Source organism: Pristiophorus japonicus, chromosome 3, assembly GCF_044704955.1.
Source record: "Pristiophorus japonicus isolate sPriJap1 chromosome 3, sPriJap1.hap1, whole genome shotgun sequence".
In the NCBI taxonomy this organism is placed as follows: Eukaryota; Metazoa; Chordata; class Chondrichthyes; family Pristiophoridae; genus Pristiophorus; species Pristiophorus japonicus.
Genome location: NC_091979.1, coordinates 257,702,365 through 257,716,997, shown reverse-complemented (window position 1 = coordinate 257,716,997; position 14,633 = coordinate 257,702,365). Strand labels below are relative to the sequence as shown.

The following is a 14,633-nucleotide window of genomic DNA, read 5'->3' as shown; positions in this document are numbered from 1 at the left end:
ATCTGCGCCAGCAATTAGGGTTTCAGTGTCAGTGCAGTGTTGGTGCGGATAACCTGTCAAGTCAGAACTTGACCGACTGCAAGTTCGGGATTTAGCGCATGCGGGAAATCCTGAACTTGCTGTCCATTTCAAAGATGGTATGACGGCGTGCTCTCAGAGTATGCTATCACACCCACTGCAAATTCTGTAGTACACATGTAAAACTTTTATGTTCACTTTTAAAATGCTGCAAAACAGGGACATAAAGTTAAAATACACAGCGATAGATTTTAACTCCAGGCATGGAATGAGGTGGCAGGGGACAGAACACCCAACACATTTTCCGGTATAAGCCTTATTATCATGCCGCTGGCAAGCTGCATGTTCCGAACAGGCGTCCTGCTGCAGCGCAGAAGATTTGGGCCAGCACAATATCGGGTGACATGGAGGATGTTCCAGGTGGCAGGCAGGTATGTCTGGGGAAGCAGGCGATCAGGGAGGGTGGCAGTGACCCACATTATTTACCGTCCAGTTTAACTGGGTTGAGTGTGCATGGTATATGCTCCACCCAGTTGATCCTATGTAACGAGGCTCCTAGCTGATTCAGGTGGACGCCTGCGCTGCCCAACAGAAGGCATCGAAAATATGATGGCGGAGTGGTTACGAAGCATGAAGTGGTGCACAGCAATTTTATCTCCGCTATTGCCCTATTTCCGCCAGGTGGGGCAAGTTAAAATCAACCCTACAATGTTTACCAATGCATGGCCAGTGCTTTCACGCGACCTCTTTCAGTTGAAATAGAAAAAAATCCATTCCGCAAACATCTTTATGAATATAATCAGTGCTATTCTATGATCAGTCAACTCGTGGTGTGCTTAGACATAACAGCAAAGAAAATTACAATCTTCTCTACAAAATAGAGTACAATATAAGAAAGACTTCACCTACCAGCGCGGCCATAATTTAGCAACACTTATCTTACTACAATAGCAGATTGAGAATCAGGCAACCCATTGACTCAAACCCATTATCATCTGATTGGTTAGCCAGTGCTGTAATAACTGGATTACTCTTTCATCAAGATGTACTTGTCAAATTTCAGAAATACTGACTTAGAGATGATGAACTTTAGACAATGACATAACAGTAATGTTTGCATTTACATTTAGCTGAAATGATATAATTTTATATAAACATCATCTTAATTTAATGCTTCATCAGCAAATTTATAGGGACAAATTAATATTAATGAATATATCCCAGTGACAAAAGAGTTGGTATAGGTGTAAAATGGAGCCATCAATCAAACTCGGAGTAAATTGCTTCATATTTCGAGGGCTGATTTATATTGGTACCTCCAAAACCCGATCTGAGTTTGTTGAGATTCATTAGCGATTTCCTCATATCATGATGTTTGCATGGTGACATCATAGGATATTTATATAAAACAGTAATTTTAATTTTGGAGGCATTAAGCATATTATTAACATTATCCCCAGGAGAGATACTAAACTGAGTAATAAGTTTAGGTCCGATCAAAATATTTTCTTCTGTTGCCCTGCTCAATTTTATCTTTTAAGACTCAAACCACAGAAGCCTGCATTCAGAATGCAATCTGCGATCTGTAGATCAGGGGGTACTTATTAACATGAGTAGGTCATTCAGCCCCTGGAGCCTGTTCCGCCATTCAATGATATCATGGCTGATCTGTATCCTAACTGTATCGACTCACCTTGGCTCCATATCTCTTAATACCCTTAGCTAGCAAAAATCTATTGATTTCAGATTTAAAATTATTAATTGAGCTAGCATCTATTACTTTTTGTGGGAAATAGTTCCACACTTCTACCAACCTTTGTGTGAAGATGTGTTTCCTAACTTCTCTCCTGATGACTAGACTCTGATTTTGACCTGACGATGTCTCTTTGTCCTAAACTCCCCCACCAGCGGAAATAGTTTCTTTATCTACCCTAACAATTCCTTTCAAAATCCTAAAATCCTCAATCAAATCACCCCTTAGTAATTGATATATGTTACGTCTGCTTTTCGGGCATACCAAATTATCAGGGTGACATCTAGGAGGCTGCTCTAAACAGGCGTTAACCCCCTTGAATATATTAATCATTTACCTCACACCACTCCAGTTTTATGGATGTGGATGCGGCCTAGCCAGCCGGTGCCACCGAAAAGGTAGGCAACATTTTAATTTTTTTTTCATTGTTGACCCAGTGCTCCTCCTGTCTCCACAGTACTCCTGACAGATACTGCAGGCCATGACCTTGCTCCTCCCGCTGTCAACCCACCTCCATATCAATTCCGGGTCTGCCTGTGCTTTACAGACATGACACCAAGCAGCGGGGCAGCCAATTGACATAGTTAAAAGCCTGTTAAAAGGTATTTAGGCAGCATTTTACCATGTACCTGTATGAACCATTTTTGCAGCTTTTTCACGAGGCTCCCGGCGCTTGGTGATCACATCAGGTATGTTGATCGGGTTTTCACTAACTCTCCATTCCTCGGAATAGCTGACAGCTGCAAAAATTGTATAAAAGCTACCATTTCATAGCTGTTCACCTTTAAATCTTAGAAGCTGGAGGCTTCAGGATTTGAAATACACTTTTCAGCTTTATGGAGGTTGGAAGTGTTTGGAGTAAACTCTATATCCACTATCACCTCCTTGGAGCAAGCTCTCTCACCATTGACAGATCGCTTCTGTCATCTCAACTTCAGCTGCCATCTATTCTAGCACTTGAAAAAAATCTCACCTTGGTCCTCAGAATCCCATCATGATCAGCCCCAATGCCAGCATCACCAGGCATACCAGCAGCATCAGCAACAACACCAACCTTCTCCGCAATCACCTGATGCTGCACAGGACACAGGGCATTAGCATCTGACCACACTGTTGCCCGGGAGGCCAGGGATGGCCTCACCATGGCCAGATTTACGTCACTTGATGCTGTACACTCTGGCTGCCATATGATGGGGGGGTACCATTATGTCTCACCGTTCACTGCAACTCACTAAGCCACTTCCAAAGATACACACAAATATGACCAAGAAGGCAAAGTGTTGAAAATAAAGATTTTAATGTTTGGCAACACATTAACAGAAACTTCACATGAAAATTGCCTATCCTTATGTGTTGTTAGTTGGTATGATTGGACATGGATGAAGGTGAGTTTGAGGGGTAGGTAGCTAGTGAGATGGGGATGTGATAATGTATAGAGAGAGAGGGATGGGTGGAGGTGCAAGGTAAGTTGGTGTGAGTAAGGATGTGCAGGAGTAGGGTAGGGAAGGCAGGGTGATGGGGATGTGATGAATGGCACAGCAGGATGAGGTTGAGTGTGGTTTTGCAGTAACCTTTCGTGATCTACTGAGATCATTGAAAGGTTTGTGCCACTGCAGCCAGCTCCTCCTGATGACATCCCTGCTTGTGCCCTCCTATGCAATGTGCAACCAGGCTGCGTTGTTTTCCTAGGGACATCTCTTCCACCTATTGGAAGGGAAGAGAACCTCCCTGCATGCTGTGACTCCTTCTATAAGCATATGGAGGGAGTCATGGGAGATCCTGGGTGCAGCCATGCACCTTTGTCCGTGTTTGCAGCACCTCGATGCTGCAGAACACTGACAGCACAACTGTCGAAATGATTTTGTACATGGTCCGTTTAAGGAAACCAGCTGATGACGCATCATCAAATGATGTCATCAGACCCACTTCTTTTTAATTGGCCGAGAACCTCGCAGGGCGGGCTTACAAGCCCCATCGATGGAAAATTATTTTCACAGATCAGGATGGAGCCGGGAGCCGGGTCGCAACCCGACACCTACCTCGGCTGCAATGAGCCTGCGAAATCATGGCCCAAGTCTTTAGATTTGCTGATAAATATAGTTTTAAGAACTGTCTTTCAGATAACAAAAGCTCTAAAGTAGTGGTGGAGCCAGGAGAAAGAAAATAAGTTAAATTTTATTAATATTAACAAAAAGATAGGATTAGATAGGATAAAACTAAAAGTTTAAAATATACAAATAGAACATAATAAAAAATGATAAACAACAGTGCCTAAAAGGTTCTGCACGCCCATCAAACAGCATGTTTACACCAGAAAGTTTACACCATTTGGAACAGCATCATTTTTACAGAAAAACTTATATAGCAACTATAACATAATAAAAATCTGAAGGTATTTCACAAGGGAGGGAAGGAAGGAAAATGTCCTACCCTGAACAGGAACTGAGCCTTCTTCCCTAAGGCCAGGAAGTGTAGGTGTAAGTTGGCAAGAACCAAGGCTTTGGGACTCCCAAGTACTATTAGTACCACTGGAGTTAACCTGCTATAACAGTGAAACTTACCAGTACAATGCTCTAATAAGCTTCCTGATGCTTGTCCAACTATGACAGCAGTGACCATGTGTCACTTGAGTGTATACCATGCAGCCTCATGAGTCAAATATAGGCCCAAAAAAACTGTTGCCAATCGAGTGAATCCCTGCTTTATACTCAGCTGGAGATTGCTGCAGTAATCGCCAGCTTGGCTAGCACCCAGACACACGGAGTCCCAATCTTATGGCAGAGTTTCCTGTATGGCATGGCGGGGGCAGAACCTCTGCCTACCCCTATGAAGCCATTGACACAAGAGGGAGTAGAGCTGGGGCAGAGACTCCTTATGTTGGGAAATCCCACTCCTAGCCCTCAGTTGGGACCTGGCATACAATTTTTTTTTTTTAAATTTATTCGTTGCCAATCTTTCCAATTCTTTGTCAGATCACAAACGCCAGAGGTCACCTTGCACACATCAAGGATCACCCCGCGCCAATGCTCTTAGCCAAAAGGCCTAGAGCCCAAGCACCATTCCTGGAAGTACTGCAATACTAGGTTCGTGCCATGGAGGTGGATGGGTCAGGACCCCCACACACCTCCGTGGAGGTGGATGGGTCAAGCCACCCCGCCCACCTCTTATTTCCAAAAAGCATAGGAGAATCACCTTCCTGATCCAGGGAGAACCACGTTGGGGTCACGGTTACTCCCCTGTCAGGTCAGTTACGCATGATCTTAGCCAAAAGGCCGAGAAGCGATGCGCCCAGTCTCAACAGGCATACCTGGCCAAAAGGGTCAGAAGTGAGACCAGAGCTAGGATCTAGACTCTTGAAGATGAGAGGGCCAGAAATTTTGGGGAAGAATATGAAGCAGCTTCCTTTGTAAGAGAGCTGGTCAGTATAACCAGATTGTTCTTCTGTGGAGCATGACCTGCCAGCTATATTTGGCAAGAGGAACACTGCAAATGCGTCCATAAACTACCAAAGGTCCACTCCTGTAGACCCCTTCCTTTGACCCCACAACATTGACAGAGTCAGTGACAGAGTTCTGCAATTGTCACAATCCTGGTGTAACTGCCAGGATCGTACCTCTGCAGATTTTCTAGGCCATTAGATTTAAGACAATATTCCCTTTAAATGCATGTATCTAAAGTTGCAGGTAATAACAGATTGTGCTGTTCTGATTTAGTATTTAATAGTAAAGACTTACATTTATTTAGCGCCTGTCAAGACCACCGGATGTCCCAAAGTGTTTTACAGCCAATGAAGTACTTTTTGAAGTGTAGTCACTGTTGTCATGGAGGAAACGCAGCAGCCAATTTGCACACAGCAAGCTCCCACAAAGAGTAATGTAATAATGACCAGATAATCTGTTTTAGTGAAGTTGATTGAGGTACAAATATTGGCTAGGACACAGGGGATAACTCCTCTGCTCTTCTTTGAAATACTGATACAGGATCTTTTATATACCCCTGAGAGAGCAGGTTTAACATCTCATCCAAAAGACAGCACTTCCGACAGAGTAGCATTCCTTCAGTACTGCACTGGAGTGTCAGCCTGAATTTTTGTGCTCAAGTCTCTGAAATGGGACTTGAGCCCACAACCTTCTGCCTCGGAGGTAAGGGTGCTACCCACTGAGCCATGGCTGACACATTTAGCAACTAATATGGCAACAGCACTAAGAGCAGCCCTTCAGGGCAATGAAGCTCAATCAGGCAAAATCAGCGAGTAAGAAATATAAGCAAAATGAAGAATGAAGCTGCCTGGGCTTCGTGGAAGCAATTGCTAAAGCTCACAAGCTAGATATAGCCCTTGGGCATAGTTTGGACCAAACTGAACTAAGTCCACCCTTCCCATTAGATCATTGCTTGCAGCATTATCTGGAGCTGAGTAGAAAGAATATCAGACCCCAGTGACACTCCTACTCGGAGGAGGAGTTCGGGCAGTTGGGCAGCGCGAGTTCGGGGTCGGAGAGGCCTATCAAGGCTCATCGGAAGAGGAGTTCGGGTATTTGGGCACCGCGAGTCCGGGGTCAGAGAGGCCTATAAAAGCTTGTCAGAGGAGGAATTCAGGCAGTTGGGCAGCGCGAGTCCGGGGTCGGAGAGGCCTATAAAGGCTCGTAGAGAAGGAGATCGGGCAGTTGGGTAGCACAAATCCGGGGTCGGAGAGGCCTATAAAGACTCGGAGGAAGAGGAGTTCGGGCAGTTGGGTAGCGCAAGACGCGGTGGGAGAGGCCTATAAAGGCACGTCAGAGGAGGAATTCGGGCAGTTGGGCAGCACAAGTCCGGGGTCGGAGAGGCCTATAAAGGCTCGTCAGAGGAGGAGATCGGGCAGTTGGGTAACGCGAGTCCGGGGTCAGAGAGGCCTATAAAGGCTCGGAGGAGGAGGAGTTCAGGCTGTTGGGCAGTGCGAGTCCGGGGTCGGAGAGGCCTAAAGGCTCGTCAGAGGAGGAGATCGGGGCAGTTGGGTAGCGCGAGTCCGGGGTCAGAGAGGCCTATAAAGGCTCGGAGGAGGAGGAGTTCAGGCTGTTGGGCAGTGCGAGTCCGGGGTCGGAGAGGCCTAAAGGCTCGTCAGAGGAGGAGATCGGGCAGTTGGGTAACGCGAGTCCGGGGTCAGAGAGGCCTATAAAGGCTCGGAGGAGGAGGAGTTCAGGCTGTTGGGCAGTGCGAGTCCGGGGTCGGAGAGGCCTAAAGGCTCGTCAGAGGAGGAGATCGGGCAGTTGGGTAGCGCGAGTCCGGGGTCAGAGAGGCCTATAAAGACTCGAAGGAAGAGGAATTCGGGCAGTTGGGTAGCGCGAGTCCGGGGTCGGAGAGGGCTATAAAGACTCGGAGGAAGAGGAGTTCGGGCAGTTGGGTAGCGCGAGTCCGGGGTCGGAGAGGCCTATAAAGGCTCGTAGAGAAGGAGATCGGGCAGTTGGGTAGCACAAATCCGGGGTCGGAGAGGCCTATAAAGACTCGGAGGAAGAGGAGTTCGGGCAGTTGGGTAGCGCAAGTCCGCGGTCGGAGAGGCCTATAAAGGCACGTCAGAGGAGGAATTCGGGCAGTTGGGCAGCACAAGTCCGGGGTCGGAGAGGCCTATAAAGGCTCGTCAGAGGAGGAGATCGGGCAGTTGGGTAACGCGAGTCCGGGGTCAGAGAGGCCTATAAAGGCTCGGAGGAGGAGGAGTTCAGGCTGTTGGGCAGTGCGAGTCCGGGGTCGGAGAGGCCTAAAGGCTCGTCAGAGGAGGAGATCGGGCAGTTGGGTAGCGCGAGTCCGGGGTCAGAGAGGCCTATAAAGGCTCGGAGGAGGAGGAGTTCAGGCTGTTGGACAGTGCGAGTCCGGGGTCGGAGAGGCCTAAAGGCTCGTCAGAGGAGGAGATCGGGCAGTTGGGTAACGCGAGTCCGGGGTCAGAGAGGCCTATAAAGGCTCAGAGGAGGAGGAGTTCAGGCTGTTGGGCAGTGCGAGTCCGGGGTCGGAGAGGCCTAAAGGCTCGTCAGAGGAGGAGATCGGGCAGTTGGGTAACGCGAGTCCGGGGTCAGAGAGGCCTATAAAGGCTCGGAGGAGGAGGAGTTCAGGCTGTTGGGCAGTGCGAGTCCGGGGTCGGAGAGGCCTAAAGGCTCGTCAGAGGAGGAGATCGGGCAGTTGGGTAGCGCGAGTCCGGGGTCAGAGAGGCCTATAAAGACTCGAAGGAAGAGGAATTCGGGCAGTTGGGTAGCGCGAGTCCGGGGTCGGAGAGGGCTATAAAGACTCGGAGGAAGAGGAGTTCGGGCAGTTGGGTAGCGCGAGTCCGGGGTCGGAGAGGCGAGTTTGTACAGCTGCAGCAGGGAGGCAAAATAGAAGTAGAGAGAAATCAAAAGGTGACATCACAGCCAAGGTGGTAAGTAATTGGCTGGTGATTGGTAAGTAGTCTTTCTTTTTCTTTCTTTTATCAGCAAGTAACCTTTAGCATTGTTGTTGACAATTTAAGTTAATCTAAGGGTTAAGTCATGGCAGGAGAGCTCGGACACATGTTATGCTCCTCCTGTACTAAGTGGGAAGTCAGGGACGCTTCGAGTGTCCCTGACGACTACGTGTGCGGGAAGTGTGTCTGCCGCCAGATCCTGACGAACCGCATTGTGGAGCTGGAGCTGCGGGTGGATTCACTCTGGAGCATGCACGATGCTGAGAATGACGTGAATAGCACGTTTAGCAAGTTGGTCTTACCGCAGGTAAAGGGTCCACAGCCAGATAGGGAATGGAAGACCAACAGGAAGAGCAGTGCAAGGAAGGTAGTGCAGGGGTCCCCTATGGTCATCCACCTGCAAAACTGATACACAGCTTTAGGTACTGTTGAGGGGGATGACTCATCAGGGGGGAACAGCAGCAGCCAAGTTCATGTCACTGGTCCTGGCTCTGCTGCACAGGAGGGCAGGAAAAAGAGTGGGAGAGTGATAGTGATAGGGGATTCAATTGTAAGAGGAATACATAGGAGTTTCTGCGGCCGCAACCGAGACTCCAGGATGGTATCTCCTGGTGCAAGGGTCAAGGATGTCTCAGAGAGGGTGCAGGACATTCTGAAAAGGGAGGGTGAACAGCCAGTTGTCATGGTGCATATAGGTACCAACGACATAGGTAAAAAACTGCATGAGGTCCTACGAGACGAATTTAGGGAGCTAGGAGTTAATTAAAAAGTAGGACCTCAAAAGTAGTAATCTCAGGATTGCTACCAGTGCCACGTGCTAGTCAGAGTAGGAATCGCAGGATAGCTCAGATGAATATGTGGCTTGAAGAGTGGTGCAGATGGGAGCAATTCAAATTCCTGGGACATGGGACTGGGGGAAATGGGACCAGTACAAACCGGACGGTCTGCACCTGGGCAGGATCGGAACCAATGTCCTAGGGGGAGTGTTTGCTAGTGCTGTTGGGGAGGAGTTAAAATAATATGGCAGGGGGATGGGAACCTATGCAGGGAGACAGAGGGAAATAGAAGGGGGGGCAGAAGCAAAAGATAGAAAGGAGAATAGTAAAAGTGCAGGGCAGAGAAACCAAAGGCAAAAAGCAAAAATGGCCACATTACATCAAGATTCAAAAAGGGCAAAGTATGTTAAAAAGACAAGCCTGAAGGCTCTGTGCCTCAATGCGAGGAGTATTCGGAATAAGGTGGATGAATTAACTGCGCAGATAGCAGTTAACGGATACGATGTGATTTGCATCACGGAGACATGGCTCCAAGGTGACCAAGGCTGGGAACTCAACATCCAAGGGATGTTGGAAGGATTTAGGAAGGATAGACAGAAAGGAAAAGGAGGTGGGGTGGCGTTGCTGGTTAAAGAGGAAATCAATGCAATTGTAAGGAAGGACATTAGCCTGGATAATGTAGAATCGGTATGGGTGGAGCTGCGGAATTCCAAAGCGCAGAAAATGCTAGTGGGAGTTGTGTATAGACCACCAAATAGTGGTAGTGAGGTTGGGGACAGCATCAAACAAGCAATAAGGGATGTGTGCAATAAAGGTACAGCAGTAATCAAGGGTGACTTTAATCTACATATTGATTGGGCTAACCTAACTGGTAGCAATGCGGTGGAGGAGGATTTCCTGGAGTGTATTAAGGATGGTTTTCTAGACCAATATGTCGAGAAACCAACCAGGGAGCTGGCCATCCTGGACTGGGTGATGTGTAATGAGAAGGGACTAATTGGCAATCTTGTTGTGCGAGGCCCCTTGGGGAAAAGTGACCATAAAATAGTAGAATTCCTTATTAAGATGGAGAGTGACAAAGTTAATTCAGAAACTAGGGTCCTGAATTTAAGGAAAGGTAACTTCGACGGTATGAGGCGTGAATTGGCTAGAATAGACTGGCAGAGGATACTTAAAGGGTAGACGGTGGATAAGCAATGGCAAACATTTAAAGATCACATGGATGAACTTCAGCAATTGTACATCCCTGTCTGGAGTAAAAATAAAACTGGGAAGGTGCCTCAACCATAGCTAACAAGAGAAATCATGGATAGTGTTAAAACCAAGGAAGAGGCATATAAATTGGCGAGAAAAAGCAACAAACCTGAGGACTGGGAAAAATTTAGAATTCAACAGAGGAGGACTAAGAGTTTAATTATGAGGGGGAAAATAGAGTACGAGAGGAAGCTTGCAGGGAACATAAAAACTGACTGCAAAAGCTTCTATAAATATGTGAAGAAAAAGAGATTAGTAAAGACAAACGCAGGTCCCTTGCAGTCGGATTCAGGTGAATTTATAATGGGGAACAAAGAAATGGCGACCAATTGAACCAATACTTCGGTTCTGTCTTCACAAAGGAAGATACAAATAACCTTCCAAATGTACTAGGGGACAGTGGGCCTAGTGAGAATGAGGAACTGAAAGATATCCTTATTAGGCGTGAAATTGTGTTAGGGAAATTGATGGGATTAAAGGCCAATAAATCCCTGGAGCCTGATAGTCTGCATCCTAGAGTACTTAAGGAAGTGGCCCTAGAAATAGTGGATGCATTGGTGATCATTTTCCAACAGTCTATCGACTCTGGATCAGTTCCTATGGACTGGAGGGTAGCTAATGTAACACCACTTTTTAAAAAAGGAGGGAGAGAGAAAATGGGTAATTATAGACCGGTTAGCCTGACATCAGTAGTGGGGAAAATGTTAGAATCAATCATTAAGGATGAAATAGCAGCGCATTTGGAAAGCAGTGACAGGATCGGACCAAGTCAACATGGATTTATGAAAGGGAAATCATGCTTGACGAATCTTCTGGAATTTTTTGAGGATGTAACCAGCAGAGTGGACAAGGGATAACCAGTGGATGTGGTGTATTTGGACTTTCAAAAGGCTTTTGACAAGGTCCCGCACAAGAGATTGGTGTGCAAAATCAAAGCGCTTGGTATTGGGGGTAATGTACTGGCGTGGATAGACACATGGTTGGCAGACAGGAAGCAGAGAGTTGGGATAAACGGTTCCTTTTCAGGATGGCAGGCAGTGACTAGTGGGGTGCCGCAGGGCTCAGTGCTGGGATCCCAGCTCTTTACAATATACATTATCGATTTGGATGAAGGAATAGAGTGTAATGTCTCCAAGTTTGCGGATGACACAAAACTGGGTGGCGGTGTGAGCTGTGAGGAGGACGTTAAGAGACTGCAGGGTGACTTGGACTTGTTAGGTGAGTGGGCAAATGCATGGCAGATGCAGTATAATGTGGATAAATGTGAAGTTATCCATTTTGGGGGCAAAAACACGAAGGCGGAATATTATCTGATTGGCGGCAGATTAGGAAAAGGGGAGGTGCAACGAGACCTGGGTGTCATGGTTCATCAATCACTGAAAATGGGCATGCAGGTACAGCAGGCGGTAAAGAAGGCAAATGGTATGTTGGCCTTCATAGCTAGAGGATTTGATTATAGGAGCAGGGAAGTCTTAATGCAGCTGTACAGGGCCTTAGTGAGGCCTCACCTGGAATATTGTGTTCAGTTTTGGTCTCCTAGTCTGAGGAAGGACGTTCTTGCTATTTAGGGAGTGCAGCGAAGGTTCACCAGACTGATTCCAGGGATGGCATATGAGGAGAGATTGGATCAACTGGGCCTTTATACACTGGCATTTAGGAGGATGAGAGGGGATCTCATAGAAACATATGAGATTCTGACGGGACTGGACAGGTTAGATGCAGGAAGAATGTTACCGATGTCGGGGAAGTCCAGAACCAGGGGACATAGTCTTTGGATAAGGGGTAGGCCATTTAGGACTGAGATGAGGAGAAACTTCTTCACTCAGAGAGTTGTTAACCTGTGGAATTCCCTGCCACAGAGAGTTGTTGATGCCAGTTCATTGGATATATTCAAGAGGGAGTTAGATATGGCCCTTACGGTTGGGAGGAATCAAGGGGTATGGAGAGAAAGCGGGAGTGGGGTGCTGAGGGAGTGATCAGCCATAATCTGTTGAATGGCGGCGCAGTCATGAAGGGCCGAATGGCCTACTCCTGCACCAATTTTCTATGTTTCTTCCAGGTCCCACTGAGCCAGACTGAGTGGTCAACTATCAACAGCACTCTGGTGTACAATGGATCTGCCTGACTCAGTATCACTAATAAAACAATGACTGTGTTTTTGTGTGGTACTTTAGTGACCAATATATTTATGAAAATCATTAACTAGCCCAATGAAAGCTGTTTTATTTTGTACTTTCAATATGATTTCAAATTTCTACAGAGATACTATGGTGTTATTGTATCTTGAACCTCCTCTTGTCAATCATCCCTTTTCATGCTCATATGCCCAACTGCACACGAGCCTCACCAAACAACAACCTAACTTGGTTGGATTGTGAAATTTTAACATGAATTAATGAAGGGATATGAAACAAGATGTTATAGCCTAGTCTGGCTTGGGTCCGATGTTCTCTAAATAAAGGCCATATAAGGCAGACTGGCTGACACAGTGAGTTGGCATCCTTGATTTGAATTCAGTCCAGGCTGACAGAATGAAAGTCTCCCCTTTCCACTGGCTGAAAGGATCCTCTGTGAAATAAATTTGTGCAGTCTCAACTCATTTCCTAGTGGGTGTGGATTCACAACAAAAAAAACTACCCCTTAATTTGGCACTAAATTGACAATCTCATTCAGAAGACCAAAAGGGATGGCTCGTGTGGGAAATGGAAAGATCACACTGAGACGGTATAGGTAATGTTTTGAGACTGGTTTTAAGGCATATCCCTGGGGAAGATTAGGGAGAAGCTGCCATTGGGTGCCCAAATTAGAAAATTGTTCCAATTCCCAGCATTCCCAGTGCACCAACAGTCCTCACCTTGATGAGCACAAAAATGCCATTTGTTTTTACAAATAAAATTCCTCATTTCGCAAAACATTCTGAAAGAGAAAGTTAAAAGTATGTAAATACCGTCATTACGATTTGTAAAACATGCTTCAGGAATTGAACTACTAATATCAAACTTGTGGTGGTTGTGGGAAGCCTTTATGTGAATCTCCATTCAGGGGCTATGTTTATTTTAAAGGGGCTATTTGCCTATGTACTCAGAAACGGACTTATTCCAAGATCGCCCTTTTGATCTGAATTCACGAAACTCTTCAATCTCCTCTCCGTGCACATCAAAACATGTCCAGTTACCTAATATTATTGGTGTCAGTGCAGTACTCGCCACCAAAATGCCGGCCCTTTTGAACAGAATACATAATATTCCAGCTAATTAAATGTTAGGTTGTAAAGTATCTTAGTTCAATGTTAATTATTGTGGAAAGCACCAGACAATACGGCAGTCTCCATTAAAGAAAAATCGCCCATGTGTGTCAATTTTATGTTTGATAGAAAGGCGTTTGCCTGCTCATAACCCGCTGGTTAATTATTAAATTAAATAGCAAACAGTATTATAAACTTTTCTAATTCCGAAAAGGCATAGGCCGAGAAATACACTGTTTCTAAATACGGTATAGAAGCAGCATCTACGGTAAAAGGGGCAGTTCCCATGGGTTAAGACAAGTTGGCGATACCTGTATTTCCTTCCAAACAATCACACACTAAAAAGTTGTAGTATCTTACGGGGCAGTTTGATTTCAATGTTTACCTAACGAAATTCTAACAATTTGATTAGGATAAATATTCCCGACCAAAATTATTCTATCGTTTCACAAAGCTATAAACTTCTAACGATATGAAATAAGCACCAAGGTAGTGTATTCATTTGCTAATCACAGCAACTACAAGCATAGCCTGTGGCTTGCTTTCAAATAGGCTGATCAATTCCCTGCAATGTGTAAAGCATATTTCGATAAATGGAGTTTGAGCTTGTGGTTTATAATATGCGCCATGTTTAGTACCTGTGGAAGTACGACATTGGAGACTTTTAATTCTTTATAGTTCACTTCAATCTTATTCCAGCTATATCGACGCATCTTCTTTGTTCATGCTCCAGTCAAACTGTTAACAAGTACAAAGCAGTTTTATTTAGTATTACCGAAAAAATAGTACATTTTAGAGGAAGTGATTTTTAAAAAGATATTTCACTATATCCGATTGATAGAGTAACACGAAACAGATTTTCATCAGAAATTAAACTTTCCCGCCACATTAAAAATAGTCGCTGTCTGAGCAAAGTTGAAAATGAATGATACAGTGTGAACAACAAGCTTTCAATCTTTCTCCCAGTCCACTCTCCACCACATATTGCTGACCAGTTCTAGACGATACAATCGATATGTGCTTTTATCGGGATTATTTGAATGTAAGTGTCCAAACGAATAAATTGTCACTAAACACAGTGAAACTGAAAGTGCTGAAACTGCCCCGAGTTGGATTTATTCCACCAAAGCCTCCATTTCTTGTTGAAATGCGAGTTTATATAGTTTTACAATGGAGTCTAGGCTT

At 45.6% G+C, this 14,633-nt stretch overlaps 1 non-coding gene across 1 annotated transcript; it reads right to left on the bottom strand.

The window, feature by feature from the left end:
- Positions 1-4,858: 4,858 nt before the first annotated feature.
- On the bottom strand, positions 4,859-5,055 carry LOC139260609 (U2 spliceosomal RNA). Its single transcript, XR_011592820.1, has one exon. It is a non-coding gene; the product is annotated as a U2 spliceosomal RNA (small nuclear RNA).
- Positions 5,056-14,633: the final 9,578 nt, after the last annotated feature.